This window comes from Mustela putorius, unplaced genomic scaffold (assembly GCF_011764305.1).
Source record: "Mustela putorius furo isolate JIRA1106 unplaced genomic scaffold, ASM1176430v1.1 tig00537227_pilon_pilon_pilon, whole genome shotgun sequence".
Classification (NCBI taxonomy): domain Eukaryota; kingdom Metazoa; phylum Chordata; class Mammalia; order Carnivora; family Mustelidae; genus Mustela; species Mustela putorius.
This window is the reverse complement of record NW_025422368.1, coordinates 35882992-35900765: the sequence shown is the minus strand read 5'-3', so window position 1 is coordinate 35900765 and position 17774 is coordinate 35882992. Positions and strand designations below refer to the sequence as shown.

The 17774-nt window shown below is 40.3% G+C and overlaps 1 protein-coding gene across 5 annotated transcripts in view; it reads left to right on the top strand.

Moving 5' to 3' along the window:
• Positions 1-319: 319 nt before the first annotated feature.
• The window catches only part of BCL2L14 (BCL2 like 14), a 51056-nt gene continuing 33601 nt past the window's right edge, over positions 320-17774 (top strand). For 3 of the 5 annotated variants that reach the window (XM_004755839.3, XM_004755837.3, XM_045073187.1), the window contains exon 1: positions 17581-17675. The gene's annotated coding sequence lies outside the window, so the exon portion shown is untranslated. Of the gene's footprint in view, positions 510-17580; positions 17676-17774 lie in introns of those variants that run through there. The other 2 variants (XM_004755840.3, XM_013057914.2) reach the window with 2 other exon arrangements.

Here is a 17774-nt window from a genome sequence, read left to right as displayed (position 1 = left end):
CACGGGTGCCACTTCCATGGCTTTATGGAGCCAACCCCATGAACTCCGCTTGGGATCTACCCCCGCAGGAAGGCAAGTGGAGCCGGTTTACTGTGCTGTTGTTCAAGACGCATGGAAGGCAGAAGACATGCTTCTGACCTATCTCCCATACAAACACTTGCCACGAAGAAGGCCCAGCTGAAAAAAAAAAAAAACAGAGAGCGACTCTGTCCACTGCGCCGAGACGGGAGAATATGGCGGAAGAAAACAAAGATGGCAGATCCGGAACCGGAAGTTCTCATCCTGACCTGGGCAGCAGGTAACTGAACGCTTAGACTGTGACACAGTGATTAGCAGGCAGAAGATTGCCGGCGACAGGGCTCTCACGCAATGTGTGAACCAGCTGCTGGTTGTTGACCGCTGTGAAGCCCCCTGGAGTGGCAACAGCAGCATCTCACTTAACTGTGTCAGCACCAACACCATGTCCCCCTGGATGACAGAGAGACGTGGCGGAGGGTCATACGGTTCAGGTAGGCCCTCATCCACAGAGCACCTGCTGATGCCAGGCCCTGTGCCAAGTGCTGGGGGTACAAAAATTACTAAGACCGTGTCCGTGTCTACAAGAAACAGCCAGATCCTCCGGAGGGAAGAGGTATAGAACCCCATCAGAAAGCAGAGTGGCTTTGGTCCTTGCATCCCTCTGCCATTTACCTGCTCAGCCTCAGTTCTCTCATCCATACAATGGGGACAGCAATACTAGCCAGCAGAATTGTCACGGAAATGGTCGCGTCCACGATTTTAAAAGCACCTAGCCCGGGGTCTCACCCTAATTCAGCGACTCTCAATTGAGAGCAGAGTGCATATTAGAAACTGATGCCAGACTTGAGGAGAAATCCCTCAAGGCAAGGTTCACTCGGCTCGCTTGGCTTCGCCTCCCAGACACCCACCAGAACTTCACCCTAAGTAGGCACTCAGTTTGCTGAACAGAGTCAAAATTAGTAAACTTCCTTCTCCAGTCCTTTTGCACCTCAAACTTTATCTCCAACCAAGGGATTCACTCAGTTGTGGTTTTTATTAAGCCTCCCAAGGGGTATACCATGGAGTGAGGAGAAAAGATAGAAAAGCAAATAATTACAATACAGTAAAACAAACAAACAAAAAGGTTGTAATTCCAGTGCTTGCAAAGTATTTAAGGAGATAGGAAAAGAAGCAATTAACTGTCAGGGGAATCCAAGAAAGTCTCCACCATGAAAGACATACTTGAACCGGGTTTTGAAGGAAACATAGGAATTCAAAAGTCAGAGATTTGCAAGAGTATTCCAGCTTGAAGGTGGACAGAGGTAAGGAGGTAGGTGAGGGATCTGGAAGTTTCCAGGACCAATGATTGGTACTTCCATTCATGGCAGATTCGATATGAAATATGAGGGGAGAGCCTAGAACAGAGGTTTTTCAACCCAGGCTGCACATCAGAAACACCTAAGGAGCTTTCAAATGGTCGAATGCCCAAAGTACCCTCCAAACCAATTAAAGCAAGATCTTTGGGACTGGAGGCCAGTTGTCAGGGATTCTTTCTTAAAGTTCCCAGAGTGGATCCCATGTGCTGCCAAGTTTCAGAACCACTAGTCTAGAAAGAAAGAAAAATAAAGATTCACAGCATCTCAAGAGGTCAGGCCCTCTTGGTGCCTCCGCAGTCTGAAACACATGCCCTCTCCCAACTGACTCCGCCACAGGGGCCAAAGACCAGCCCAAACAACAGCCTTGGGCTTCTTACTGCTGCTCCTTCTCCCCCTTCCAGCTCTGTTCTCTGAAAAAGCAGCTCTAGAAGTTTGGTCCCCAGTCCAGTAGCATCTGCCTCACAAGGGAACTTGGTAAAAACACAAATTTTTTTTTTACTGCACCCCAGACCTACTAAACCAGAAAGTGGGGCCCAAGAATCTGTCTTAACAAGCACCCCAGGTGATTCTGATGCATGCTGAGATATGAGAACCAATGTTCTGGAACATTGATTCCTCTGAAGCAGCAGCCAAGCAGCGTCTGGGTGTGAGTCCATGCCATGGGAGTAGGGGCGCTGGGGGATTGTTGCTGCAGGTGAGGAACCTGGTGGAGTCATTGTTAAATCAGCAGAGATGCCAGGAACTGGCCTGGGTGTTATTATGTTGGTCTGGTGTCAAAGATGCCAGAGGCAGACAGCTCAGGTGGTTTTCTGTGGTACCAGGAAAAGCTTTAGGGTAGGAGGCATAGGGTTTTATTTTCTCCTTAAGCACAAAGCAGTCCTTTGAAAGCAAACTTTCAAGATATTTTAAATCAGGACTGGCAGGAAAATCCATGATGTCAATGGGCATGGACGTACTATTTCCGTTTTTCCTTTGAAGGAAAGGGGCAGGTTGAGATGCCGGGGGCAGAGGGGTGGGGTGGGGGGGTTCCTATGTAGGGAAGGGTGGGAAGGAAGAAAGGGCACGGTTGGCTCACTGCTCCATCCATCTCCTCCTCCCAGGTCCCAACCAGTTGAGAATTCACAATTCTTGGGAGGAAAATAAACTAAAGGAAACAACAAAAGGAAATTAGCTCCCAGTATAGAAATGGAAATTGCCTTTCCCCTAAGGTCAGAGAGCTAGGCCTAAAGGAGTACACCCAAAGGACCAAGGAGGCTGGAGCCCTAATCCTAAAGTGATTTGCCCTCACAGGGTAACTCTGGTTTTTCCTGCTGGAGCCAGTCACTTCCTGAGTCTGCCCTCACTTGAGGAGTCAGCAGGCTCCTTATTTACCCAGCGAACTCTAAGGACACAAGTGCCTTCTCTGCCACGCAATTAAAGAGGGCAACTTCTTTGGGGCTTTTAACCATCTCCTTTCAGTCCCACTGTTCCAAGCTGAAAAGTACTGGACCTACCCGTATTTTTGTTGTTTTTGTTTTTTCCTGCTTCAGTAAGTTAGGGGAAATCCCCCAGATTTGAAAAAAAACTGCTAGCTTTGACAAGCGTGTGTGTGGCGCCACCTTGTGGTCATAGCTCATCCAAGCAGTTTTCTTCCTGCTTTGCTTGTTAATCGGAGGCACAAGATTCCAGGCAGGTACATATTCCGCGCTCACTGCCTGCTCAATTCTCTCATGGGATTATCAGCTACTTTGATTTGCCTTGGCTGAAAACCCCTTGTTTTCTCACAGGCACAAAAACAATATAGATAAGCGACAGAACTTTCTTTTTCTCTGAAGTAGCCAAGCATTTAAAATCTTCTAAGGTATAAATTTCTCTAATTGACAAAAGGAAACGAGAAATTTCTGGTTGTGCCTGTAAATCATGACAAAGCGTCAGGAATTCTTTCTTCCTTCCCGTGATTTTTGGGGTCCAAGCATATAGGAGAATCGAACATCCTGAGTTTCAAGTTTCTGAGGCAGTATTTTTTTTTTTATTGAGGTGTAATTTACATATAACATCATATTAATTTCAGGTGTACAACATAATGAGTCAATATTTGTATACCTTGCAAAATGATCACCACAGTAAGTCTGGTTAACATCTGTCACCATACATACAGTGGGGGGAAGATAAGATGGTCTGGAGAGCTGTTAGTAGTGAAACATGCTATCAACTAGACATCAGGAGAAATCAGTTCTAGGCTTGGCAGTGCTGCTAACCCACTGTGTTAACTTTAACAAGTTACTTAATCTTTGTGGACCTTCCTGCCCAAGAGTTGTTACCCTCCTCCCGGCTTTCCCCGTAAATTCCATGAATTTTTAAGACATTGCCTTCCAAATGACAGCTCTAAAAATTTAACTAATAACTTTTCTGTCTTTAATTGTGAAATGTATAAATGCCCACTGGTTCTTCTGGTCATCATGAAGCAACTGGAGTAACCACAATAAGTTTACATCCTAGACAAAGGCCAAGGCACTTGAAAGCTCCTTTTTCTATACCCAGAACATGTATGATTTCTGGAGTACTTTTAGAATATTGGAGGTAACTCACAGACCCTCGTTACAACTTTCTCAGGGCTGGGGAATCCCAGTTAGGGAACAAACAGACTGGATAATCCTCAACCTGGGTAACTCGAGTTCTTACAAACTAAGACGAGGGAAGAATGGAAGGCTGTGGTGCGTGTATACAGGTAGAATCTCAATTTAAGAAACATCATTAAGGGAAATTAACATTTAAGAAATGCCAGTTCTGGGTGCCTGGGTGGCTCAGCCAGGTAAGCATCTGCTTTTGGCTTAGGTCATGATCCTGGAGTCCTGGGATCGAGCCCCACATGCAGGGAGTCTGCTTCTCCCTCTCTCTCTCCCTCTCCCCTTGTTCATCCCCTCTCTCTGTTTCTCTCTTGCAAAAATAAGTAAGAACTTTAAAAAAGAAACCCCAGGTCCATGCCAGGAGTTCTAAGTGAAGAATTCCCGTTAGTCCCCACAATAACCTCTAAGGTAGACATGCTGATGAGAAAGCAGGCGCAGAAGTTAAGGAAATTGTCTTCACCACGCAACTGGGATCAGAATCATGTCTGTAAAATTTCAAAATGCATAGTCTTTCAAAATAGCCAAACTTTGATACAAAACATGGCAATTTCCAGATAGGGACCAAACACCCAAACTTAAATCACTTTGTTAAACAGATATCTGAGATACTACCATGTTTCCACAAGTTCCTATCTTCTTCAAATATAATATTTTTAGTTTAATGCTTACTGACAAACCTTTCAAATATCTATGCAATGTTAATTCTTCTTACGATACATTCTTTTATTGTAGTAAAGCCAGTCTCCTGACCTCTGCTCCATTTATCTGAAAGCAAACTGTGAAGTACTTCCATTCTACATCCTGGTGATTTTTAGGGACTTGGGCTAATGTGTTGTTTCAAGATATGAAAGCTTAGTTCTGGGATATTTTCTTCTTTTGTTCCATTGATAATTTTTTTCCACCCATTATCTCTGTTTTCTCTTTCCAAAACTCCTAACAGTTGAATATTGGACCACTTGAACAGATAGTCTAGTTGTTTTGTTTTGTTTTGTTTTGTTTTTAGAGACGGGTAGGGGCAGGGCAGAGGGAAAGGTAGAGAGAGAATCTTAAGCAGGTGCCACACCCAGTGCAGAGTCCAACACAGGGCTCCATCTCACAACCTCAAGATCGTGAACTGAGCCAGAACCAAGAGTCGGACACTTAGCTGACTGAGCCACTCGGGTACTCCAGATATTTTCCTTGAACTTTTCTCTCTGTGTTAGGGAATCTGATTCAGCTAGGAGTAAAAGAATATCCAATTAAACAGCTTAACACATTAGGGTTTGTTTTTGTTTTGTTTTGTTTTGTTTTATTCACACAGGAAGTCAAGAGGTGATTAGACTGGTACTATTTCAGAGGGTTACAAATCTCAGGGCAAAGATCTCTGGAACTCTCTTGGCCTCTCAGCCATGGCCACAAGATAACTGCTGCAGCTTCAGGCATCACTTCTACATTCAAGGCAGAAATGAAAAGGAAAGGGAGGAAGCAGGAAGGGTGGCATGTCTAGAAATCCCCTGCAGACTTACACTTACAACTCATTGATCAGAAATGTGTCAAAATGCAAATCTAACTACAAGAAACTCTAGGAATGGAAAAGAGACAAGAGAAAAGTGGGTTGTAAAAGAGGAATGAGCCAATCCAGTGTCCTATTTTCCAAGTTTTTTTTTACTATTCTATGCAAGAATTCCTCAATTCCATCTCCCAAACTCTGTTGAATTTTTTTATTTCTAGCCTAATCATTTTCTTTTCTTTTTTAATATTTTATTTTATTCATTTAAGATTTATTTATTTGACAGACAGAGATCATAAGTAGGCAGAGAGGCAGGGAGAGAGAGGAGGAAGCAGGTTCCCCACTGAGCAGAGCCCCCCAAAAGAGGCACAATCCCAGGACCCTGAGATCATGACCTGAGCCGAATGGCAGAGGCTCAACCCACTGAGCCACCCAGACACCCCAAGATTTTATTTTGAAGTAGTCTATACACCCACCATGGGTCTCAAACTCACAACCCCAAGATCAGGAGTCATATGCTCCAACAACTGAGCCAGCCAGACATCCCTGATCATTTTAATCTTTTTCATTCTTGTGTTTTCTGCTTTTCTCTGTTTTTGTCTGTTTTATCGACATCCATTCTTGTTTCATGGCTGCAATATCATCTCATCTCTCTAAAGATACTTATAATTTTTCTTTAAAATTTTTGCCCCTTCCTTACAACATTTCCTTTTTCTTCTAATTGATAGTCTTCCCATACCTACACTTCATTCTCAGTCTTTTATTTCGATGGTGTCTCTCAAAAGTCTGATGATCCTTGGCTTAAAAATGAGACACCAGGTAGTTGTGTGGAAAGGCTGTGTGGTTGGATCAGATTTGTCACCTGGTGGCCAGAAGTGTGATCAGGTGTTGAGTCATTCTGTCATTAGAACATACACACCTCCCTCCTAATTGTCATTATGTGTGAGTATTTACTCTGGAGCCATCGAATTTTTCCATGGACTTCTCACTCTGATCTCCAGCATGATGGGCTTGGTGAACTAGGTCTGTGTAGTAAGCCTGGCATGACAGTGGGAACAGAATGATGATAGGGACTCACCAGCTGGCATGGCCCAGAGCCACTGACTCTGGTCAGTTCCTTCAGAGAAGGAATTCCCTGATCTACAGTGATTAGAGAGAGGTTGTCCCACAATGGTGTGGGTCAGAGGCATAATATGTTCATCTCCCTCTTCTCGAGTCCATGACTCATCCTTGCTCCTTCCACTTGGCTAGTACCTCCAATTCCAGAACCCTTCAAGGAGCTCTAGGGAACAAATCTCTTGCTGCTCATCAATCTTCCTTTCCACAGGCACTTGGGTTTCAGCCATTTCTATCTACTAAGTTGGTTACTATCCTTCAAAACACCTTTTGTCTCCTAGGTGTGAATACATCTCTTCTCTACTCCTATTTCCCCTCCAATTCTCTTCGTCTTTATGGGTTTAAGCCACTTTATTATTTTTTTTTCCACTGTAATTTTGGATGGAGAAAGAAAGATAGAGATGGAGCTCAGATAAACGTATGTTTTTAAAGTCTACATATATATTTTTCAATTTCCTCAATTTCATAATACTTTTCCCCCCAAAAAACACCTCATAACTATTTTATTATAAATGCAGCACCTGCCTTCAGTAAGAATATGCCTTAATTGGGGTGCCTGGGTGGCTCAGTCATTAAGCATCTACCTTCAGCTCTGGTCGTGATCCCACGGTCCGGGGATTCTGCTCAGCAGGAAGCCTCTCTCCCACTCTCCCTGCTTATGTTCTCTCTCTTGCTCTGTCTCTTCCTGTCAAATAAGTAAATAAAATAAATTTTTTTAAAAAGAATATACTTTAGCAAGTTTATAAATATGTGCTAAATTTTAGACATTTGATAAACATTATCCTGAAAACCCACATTTGGTTGGTAGTCCCTATGGATTCTCCAAAGTAAATATAAAGAGAAAGAAGGTAAAACAAATCCGAATTGTGTTTATGTTCTGTAAGTCACAGGGTTTTAAGGAGTAAATTCAGATCTTCCAATATTACAAGATCTGGAGGGTCAGGGTAAAGTGAGCTAGGCTTGTACATTAAAGAACTAGTTGAATACCTACAAAAAAACCTGATTGCTAAAGGAAACCAAATTGTGAAAATGTATAAACAACCTCAAGATAATTATAAAGAGAAAAATGCATTTTCAAAAGTTAAGAGACATTGAGGAAAAAAAGATCTCACCTAACCATAAGGAAAAAATTAATGCACCTAGGGCTTATCTCATAAGAGAGAAAGACACCAGCAGGGTCATTGGCACAGCAATGAGCCAGAGCTAGGACTCACTGGCCTGTGTAGGATCCATTTAACAGTGATGTTTCAAGCTGCTTGTGCTCTCAGTCTCTCCAGATCTCTACCTGGCATTTGGAAACAAGGCTGACCTCGGACTGAACAAATCCCTGGTACAGACCATGGAAGGAGCCTGGGCTTTCTTCTCCACCTGGCAGTAAAGAGAAGCCCCTCTTTTTCCTGCTGAGGAGGCCTAGTGGAGGGTCTGGATTTTTCACCATCACCCAGATTTATAAAATCACCTCCACCATGGTGTCAGTGGAAACTATACAGGAATTCCTCAACCCATGGACATAACAAAAGAAACAAAAGATCATATATCCATGACGTCCGAGTCCCAGGAGGAGAGAAGGAAGAAGGCAAAGAGAAAATAAAGAATTATCACAGAAATAAGGGTTGAAAACTTCCCCAATTTGCCAAGAGACGTAAACCTATAGTTTCAAAAAGCCGCGCAAACCACAAACAAGACAAATCCAAAGAAATGTGCACCCAGACACATCATAGCCAAATTTTTGAAAACTGAAAACAAAGGAAAATCCTTGAAATCAGCCAGAGAAAAACAGAGGCAAAACAATTAGAATGGCAGATTTCTTACCAGAAACCATTTTTTTTTTTTGCTTATTATAGCAAAAAAAATGAGGTGGTGAAATATTTTTCAAGTGGCAAAGGACTAGAACTGTTAATCCAAAATCCTATACCTCCAAAAAATATTCTTCTAGAATTAAGGAGAAATCAAGATATTCTCAGATGAAGGAAAACTAAGAAAATTTGTTACCAATAGAACTATCCTAAAACAATGTTGGAAAGAAATTCTCTAAATAGAAAGGAAACAAGAGAAAGAAACTTGGAATACCATGAAGCAAGGAACAGAGTATATAATAAGCAAAAATATGGACAAATGCAATAGTCTTTCCTTCTCCTTTTGAGTTTTCAAAATTATGTTTGATGGTTGAAGCAAAATTTATAACACAGATGTAGTTCTTAATGTGTGTAGAGGAAATATTTAAGATAATTTTTAAAAAGAAAAGAAACAGATGTGAAGAGTAAAAAGGTTTCTATGCTTCAAACTGGTAAAATGATACCAGTTGACCATGATAAGTTGTGTATATATAGTATAATACCTAGAGCAACCACTGAAAAGGCTAGACAAAGAGATAGATTCAAAAATGCTATAGATAAATCAATATGGGAAAATGTTCAACTCACCCAAAAGAAGGGAGAAAAAAGTAAACAGAGAAACAAAAATCAAAGAACAAATAGAAAACAAAAATAAATACATTAAATACAACTGGTTAAAACAGATCAGCTAAAAGACAAAGGTTGCAGAGTGGATTTTAAAATATGATGTGCCCTAATGATGTACTATATGCTGGCTAATTGAACATAATAATAATAAAATAAAATATGACCTACTTAACTGTATTTGCTATATACAACAAATTCACTTCAAATAATGATATAGATAAATATCAGTATCTACATAATAACTTAGATGAAAGTAAAAGGATGGAGAAATATATGTCATGCAAGCATTAATAAAAGGAAAGCAAGATGGGCTATATTAATATCAGATAAAGTAGACTTCAGAGCAAAGAAAATTACCAGAGACAGAAAGGGACTTTATAAAATGATAAAAAAAAAAAAGTCAATCCACTCAGAAGTCATAGCAATTCTGTGTATGCAGCAAAAAAACAGAGATGCAAAATACGTGAAGAAGAAACTGATAGAAGAAATAGACAAATTCACGATTATGGCTGGAAACTCCAGCATTTCTAAACAATTGATATAACAACTAAAGTAAATTATCAGTAGGGTGTAGAAGAACTCTCCAACATTAGCCAATGTAGAACACCTGACCTGACTGCAGAACATATATTCTAATACACATTCTTTTCAAATGCCCAATAAACACATACCAAGATAAATCATATATTGGACAAAAAAAAAGAACCTCAACAAATTTAAAGGAACTATAAAAAATGGAACAAATCTAAAAATCAGCAACAGAAAGATATTAGGAAAATATCTAAATACTTGGAAACTAAACAACACACTTCTGAATAATTCATGGATCAAAGAAGTCTCAGCCACATATTGCATTGGTCTCCTTGGTCAGCAGGGAGCCAGCTTCTCCCTTTCACTCTGCCTGCCACTCTGCCTTCTTGTGCACTCTCTCTCTCTCTGTCACATAAATAAATAAAATCTTAAATTAAAAAAAAAAAAGAAGTCTCAAGAGAAATCAAAAAGTACATTTAACCGGTTGAAAATGAAAATGTAATACATTGGGCACCTGGGTGGCTCAGTTGTTAAATCTGCCTTCATCTCGGGTCATGATTCCAAGGTCTCCAGATCAAGTTCTGCTTTGGGGAGTCTGCTTCTCCCTCTGACCTTGATCCCACTCATGCTCACTCACTTTCTCTCTAATAAATAAATGAAATCTCTTAAAAACAAAAGAAAAAGAAAGAAAGAAAGACACAGTAAAGCAGTGCTAAGAGAAAAATGTATAGCGCTAAATGCATACATTAGAAAAGAAGAAAAGTCTCGAGTCAGTAATATAAGCTCCCACCTCAAGGACTTAGATAAAAGAAAAGGCAAAATATACTCAAAGCAAGCAGAAGGAAGGAAATATAAAGACAAGGACAAAAATCAATAAAATTGAAAACAATGGAGAAAATCAAAAGAGTTGGTTCTTTGAAAAGATCAATAAAATTGACTAACTTTAACAAGACTAACAAAGAAAAAGAGGGAGAAGACACAAATTACCAATATTGGGAATGAAACAGGAGCTATCACTATGCCCCCTGCGGACATCAATAAGGGAATTCTGCAAACAATCTTACGTACATAAAATTTGACAACTTAGGTGAAATAGACCAGTTCCTAAATACACACAGACACACACACGTACCCACACACACACACTACACACTACCCCAACGCACCCAAAATTAAACAGGCCATGTGAATAACCACAAGACTATACGGAAATTGAATTAATATTTTTAAATTTAAAAAAAAAAATCCCTAGGCCCAAATGGTTTCACTAAACAATTCTACTAAATATTTAAAGAATTAATGCTGGGGATCTGAGTGTCTCAGTTGGTTAAACATCTGACTTCTGCTCAGGTCATGATCTCAGGGTCCTCGGATTGAGCCCCACATCAGACTCCCCACACAGTGGGAAATATGCTTGTCCCTGTCCCTCTGTCCTTCCCCCTGCTTGTGCTCTCTGTCTCTCTCTCAATTAAGTAAATAAAATCTTAAAAAAAAAAAAAAGAATTCATGCCAATTCTACACAATCTCTTCAGAATATAGAAGAGGAAGAAACACTTCCCAATTTGTCTGATTTATGCCAAAAACAGACCAAGGAAGAAAACTATAAAGCAATATTCCTCTTGAGTATAGTTATAAAATCCTTAACAAAATATTATCAAATAGAATTCAGCAATACATAAAAAGAATTATACACCATAATCAAATGAGGTTTTTTTTTAAGATTTTTATTTATTTATATATTTGACAGAGAGAGAGATCACAAGTATGCAGAGAGGCAGGCAGAGAGAGGAAGGGAAGCAGGCTCCCCGCTGAGCAGAGAGCCCGATGTGGGGCTTGATCCCAGGACCCTGGGATCCTGACCTGAGTCAAATGAGTTTTATCCTAGGAACAGAAGGCTCTTTCATCAACATCTGGGTGGCTTAGTCAGTTGGGCGTCTGCCTTTGGCTCTGGTCATGATCACAGGGTTCCTGATCAAGCCCCGTGTCAGGCTCCCTGTTCAGTGACGAGTCTGCTTCTCCTTCTTCCTCTCCCTATATCTCTCCCCCTGGCTCATGTTCGCTCCCTTTCCCCCCACCACCAAATTAAAAAAAAAATTTTTTAATGCTTTTTCAATATTCAAAAGTTAATATGTATAATTAACCATATCAACAACTGTGGAAGAAAAATTACATGATCAATTGACGCAGAAAAGACATTTGACAAATTTCAACATTTATTCATGATAAAAATTTTCAGAAAAAAATGTGAATAAAAGGGAAACTCCTCAATTTGATAAGAGCATTTACAAATAGCCAACAGCAAAATTATACTTAATGGTGAAAAACTGAACGCTTTCCCCTCCCAAGATAGGAATAAGACAAGGATATTCACTCTCATCACTTATTCAACATGATGCTGCAAGTTCTACTCTGTGCAATAAGCCCTGGATCAGGCTCTCTGCTGAGCAGGGAGCCTGCTTCTTCCTCTCTCTCTGCCTGCCTTTCTGCCTACTTGTGATCTCTGTCTGTTAAATAAATAAATAAAATCTTAAAAAAAAAAAAAGATAAAAAGACAAGTACAGGAACATCAGTGTGGCTCAGTCTGTTAAGTGTCTGATTCTTGATCTCAGCTCAGGCCTTGACCTAAGTATCATTGGGTCCCAGAGGTTCAGCTAGTTATCAAACCATTGAACACCTACAAACTCAACAAGCAATCAAAGAAAAGAAGAGCAGCAATTCTAAGAACCGAAAAGCAATCACTTTCTAGAAGGTCAGACGTGTGGAGAAGTGAATCCAAGGCAACATATGGGAAGAGAGACCATGGTGGGAGGGGCTGGCTCCTGGCAAGTGGTAGAGCAGTGGAGCACAGAATCAGAAATTTTAGAAGTCAGCTCTACTGAGGGACATTGCTCCAGAGGATAAGCCTGGGTGGAACCCTCATGGAGACAGTGTGGTTTTAGGACCCACAGGGTCACAGAAGGATCAGGGGTGTCTGAGTGTAGCAGAGCTTACAGGTATCAAAGCAGGGAAACCTGCTATAGAGATGGAGCTAAGGGGAGAGCACTCAGCTCTGAGTTACCTTAAACCGTGATCCACAGTGTTATTGGGCTACTGCTCTTTGAGTAGGGACCCCACAAATGGCAGATCTGGAGAGACTCACCTTCCTCCTCTAATGCAGGGATCTGCTGAGTTTGGAGACTCCAAATGGGGCCCTGTGCCAGAGACAGAAATGCTCAGTCACAGGCCAGGTGAGCTCGGAGCGCAGCCAGAGACCAGGGAGACAGGAAGGATTGACTGCTTTTCTCCAAGGGTGTACAGAGGAGTACAGCCCTGAGCTCTCGGCTCCTCCGGCCAGAGATTGGGAGGCCGCCATTTTCATTCCCGTCCTCCAAAGCTCTATGGAAAGCATTCAGGGAACAAAAGCTCCTGAGAGTGAACTCGAGCAGATTATTTAGCCTGGCCCCTGTCAAGGGCGGTGCAATTCTACCTCAGGCAAAGACATTTGAGAATCATGGCAACAGGCCCCGTCCCCAGAAGATCAGCAAGTGCATCCAACCAAGACCGAGTTTACTCATCAATGAGAACTGCGGAGATCCAGAGCTAGGGGAAAGCAACACATAGAATTCATGGCTTTTTTCCCATGATTCTTTGTCTTTCAAAGTTAAATTTTTTTAATTTTATTTTTTTCTTATTCTTTTTTTATTCTTCCTCTTTCTTACTTTAACGTTTTTTAACTATGTTATCAATACCTTTTTTATAATCTTTTAAAATTTTCATTGTTATAGTCATATTCTATACCTTCATTGTATTTAACCCTATTTTTGTATACATATAGATTTTTCTTTCTTTAAAATTTTGGGATACAGTTTCTTCTAAAAGATCAAAATATACCCTAAATGGAGCACATGGCTTTGTTCTAGTCTACAGCCTGATTGTATTCTTTCCTCTTTTTTTTTTTTAATCTTCTCAACCAACTTCTCATCTTACCAATTTCTTTTTTAGAATATTTTTAAATTTTCATCTTTACAGTCATATTCCATCCCTTCATCGTATTTACCCTTATTTTTGTGTATATATTTCTTTAAAATTTTGGGAGGCAGTCTCTTATAACAGACTAAAATACACCCAAAATATCAATTGTGTGGCTCTGTTCTAGTCATGTATACATGAATAGATATACATATATATGTGTGTATATATATACCATATATATGTATATATACACATGTGTATATATACACACATATACATATATACACATATATATGTATGTATATATATATATATATATATATATATAGTGTCAACTAATCTTCAACAAAGCAGGAAAGAATGTCCAATGGAAAAAAGACAGTCTCTACATCAAATGGTGGGAAAACTGGACAGCCACATGCAGAAGAATGAAACTGGACCATTTCCTTACACCATACACAAAAACAGACTCAAATAAAAGGCCTCAGTGTGAGCCAGGAATCCATCAAAATCCTTGAAGAGAACACAGGCAGCAACCTCTTTGACCTCAGCCACAGCAACTTTTTCCTAGAAACATCCCCAGAGTCAAGGGAAGCAAGGGCAAAAATGAACTATTGGGACTCCATCAAGACAAAAAGCCTTTGCACAGCAAAGGAACAGTCAACAAAACAAAACAAAAGACAACTGTCAGAAGGGAAGAAGATATTTTCAAATGATATCTCAGATAAAGGGCTAGTATCCAAAATCTATAAAGAAATTATCAAACCCAACACCTAATGAACAAATAATCTGATCAAGAAATGGGCAGAAAACATGAACAGACATTTCTGCAAAGACCACCTCCAGATGGCCAACAGATACATGAAAAAGTGTTCCACATCATTCAGCATCAGGGAAATACAAATCAAAACCACAGTGAGATATCACCTCATACCAGTCAGAATGGCTAAAATTAACAAGTCAGGAAATGACAGGTGTTGGCAAGAATGTAGAGAAAGGGGAACCTTCCTTACACTGTTGGTGGGAATGCAAGCTGGTGCAACCACTCTGGAAAACAGTATGGAGGTTCACAAAAAGTTGAAAATAGAGCTACCCTATGACCCAGCAACCACACTACAGGGCATTTACCCTAAAGATACAAATGTAGGGATCCAAAGGGGCACAGGCACCCCAATATTTATAGTAGCAATGTCCACAATAGCCAAACTATGGACAGAACCTAAATGTCCATCAACAGATGAATGATAAAGAAGCTGTGATTATACACACACACACATATGTGTATATATATGTATGTATGTATATGTATATATATGTATGTATGTATGTGTGTATATATATACACACACACATATATAGATATAGATACTATGCAGCCATCAAAAGAAACAAAATCTTGCCATTTGCAATGACATGAGTGGTATTATGGTATTATGGTATATATAGGGTATATATGGTATATATATAAGGTATATATACTCTTTCTCTCTCTCTATATATATATATGTATATATAAAATATAGGGTATTATGCTAAGTGAAATAAGTCAGTCAGAGAAAGATAATTATCATATGATCTCTCTGATATGAGAGATTTGAGAGGAAAGATGGGGGGTCATGGGGGAAGGGAGGGAAAAAAAAAGAAACAAGATGGGACCAGGAGGTAGACAAACCATAAGAGACTCTTAATCTCAGGAAACAAACTGAGGGTTGCTGAGGAGGGGGATGGGGTGGCTGAGTGGTGGACATTGAGGAGGGTATGTGCTATGGTGAGTGCTGTGTATTATGTAAGACTGATGATTCATAGATCTGCACCCCGTTATGTGAATTTTTTTAAAAAGAACTCTCAAAATTCAACAGTAAAAAAAAAACGAACAATCCAGTTAGAACACACACAAAACACATGAAAAGACCTAACCCCAAAGTAGATATAGAGATGACAAATAAACACTTCATTATTAGACATTAGAGAAATATGCATTAAAGCCACTATGAAAAATGATCCCATACCCACCAGAATGGCTAAAATAAAAAGTAATTACAATACCAAATTCTGACAAAGATGCCGAGAAAATGGACTGCTAATATATTGCTGGTGGTGATATAAAATGGTAGGATTTGGCAGGTGGTTTTCTTGTTTTTTTGTTTGTTTGTTTGTTTTCAAACTAAAATGCCATTATAACCCAGAAATTTAGCTCCTGGGCATTTATATCAGAGATATGAAGACATATTTACACAAAAACCTGTACACCAATATTTGTAGCAGCTTTATTCATAATAATTCCACATTAGAAACCACCCAGATGTCCTTCAGCAGATGAATGATTAAACAAATGTAGTCCACCCAGACCTTGGAACACTACTCAGTAGTAAAAGGTAATAAACTATCAACAGATGTGGTAACATAGGTAAAGTTCCAGTGAATTATGCTGAGTGAAAAAAAATCCAGTTCCAAAAGGTTACATATTGCATGATTTCATTCATGTAACATCCTTGAAATGCCAAAATGATAGAAACAGGATAGAATAGGTGTGGCCAGGGGTTATGGAGGGAGTAGGACCCAGAGGGAAGGGGATGTGGCTATAAATGACAACATGAAAGATCCTTATAATGATCAAGGTATTTTGTATCTTGACTCTATCAATGTCAATATCCTTGTTAGGATACTATACTATAGTTTTGCATGATGTCACCATTGAGGATAAAGGGTGCATGGAATCTTTACTATTTCTTTTTATTAAAAGATTTTATTTTATTTATTTTTTATATTTTCTGGTTTTTTAAGTAATTTCTACACCCAGCGTGGGGCTTAAACTCACAATCCCAAGATCAAGAGTCACATCCTCCACCAACTGAGCCAGCAAGGGGCCCTGGGATCTTTATCATTTCTTACAAGTGCATGGAAATCTACATTTATCTCAAAATTAAAAGTTTAGTTTTTCAAAACAAGAACCAAAAAAGCCTTATTTTTCATAAGTTTTCAAAGTTCAGCTAATATAGACCAGGTGGCTCTATTGATCTTGGCTGGCCTTCCGTGTGTGTGTGTGTGTGTAGGGGTTTAGGGGATCGAGGCTAGTCTTCTCTGTGCCAGCTGGAGAACTCGACTCTGTTCCATATATCTCTCATCCTCAGTAAGCAGGCCTGAATATATTCTCATGGCTACTGAACAGTACCTAAGAAAGCAAGCTCTAATGGACAAACCTCCCTCAAGCCTGGGCTTCAGTCTTGGCTTTGACATTGTAAAGGCTTAGCCTTACAACTTAGCCCAGAATCAAAGGCAAGGCAGATCATTCTAGTAATGATGGAAAGACACCACAAGGTCACAGGCATTGGCACCGGGAGAGAGGAGCAGCTAGGGCCATGAAGGACTCTACCCCACCATCCAGGATCACCTCCAGGACAGAAACCACCCCTGGCCACTCTTTCCTCTTCTGGGCAGTCTGTGGCTATTCTGTGTTGTTTCCAGGGCCTTACGGATCTCAGTGTTTCTTGGCCAAAGAGAGGTCACTGGGGAAGAGAATATACAACCTTTAAGACCTTCGTGCACTGACAGTCTGCCTCGACACGTACCACTCCCACGTGCCTCCACCTTTCCCAGCCTCAGTCTTTACTTTCTCCACCACCCGCACCTGATTCTCTTCCCACTATATCTTCTAGAATCCTGTGCCTTTCCTAGCACTCACCAGACTTTATTTTATTAGAATCCCTGTCCAAAGTCACCAAGATCAGTTCTTTCAGCCTCCCATTTCCTCATTTGTAAGACGGATAATAGCAGTACCTATGCGGCTCCATTGGTGTTGATGTGAGGATGAAACAATGTAATTCACAGAATGAGTTTACCCTGCTTGCTGCGTAGTAATTCCTCAATAAATGGCAGTGGCTTTATTTTCTTTTAAGATGGAAGCAAGGGGCGTGCTTAGTCTAACTGTAGGCCGTTAAAAGCACCCCAGCATTCCGAGTGAGAACTCTGAAAATACTTCCCCATGGAAACACCATTCTACACCGTGACTATATTCTGTCCGACTATTATTACCCCTAACAATTCTATGGTCCTGGTGTTTTAGCTTTAATCCTGCACGTTCAACGGGCTCTCCTGGACGGGCCTGGCAAACTAATCACCATGAGGAACATTACTGCAGGGGGAAAATGTGAGTTCCAAACAAGGCCCTTACAAACGAACTTTGGAAATAGAACCCCACTCTTAAGTTTGGTATTGCCTAGAAATGAATGTTACGCAGGCAGATACT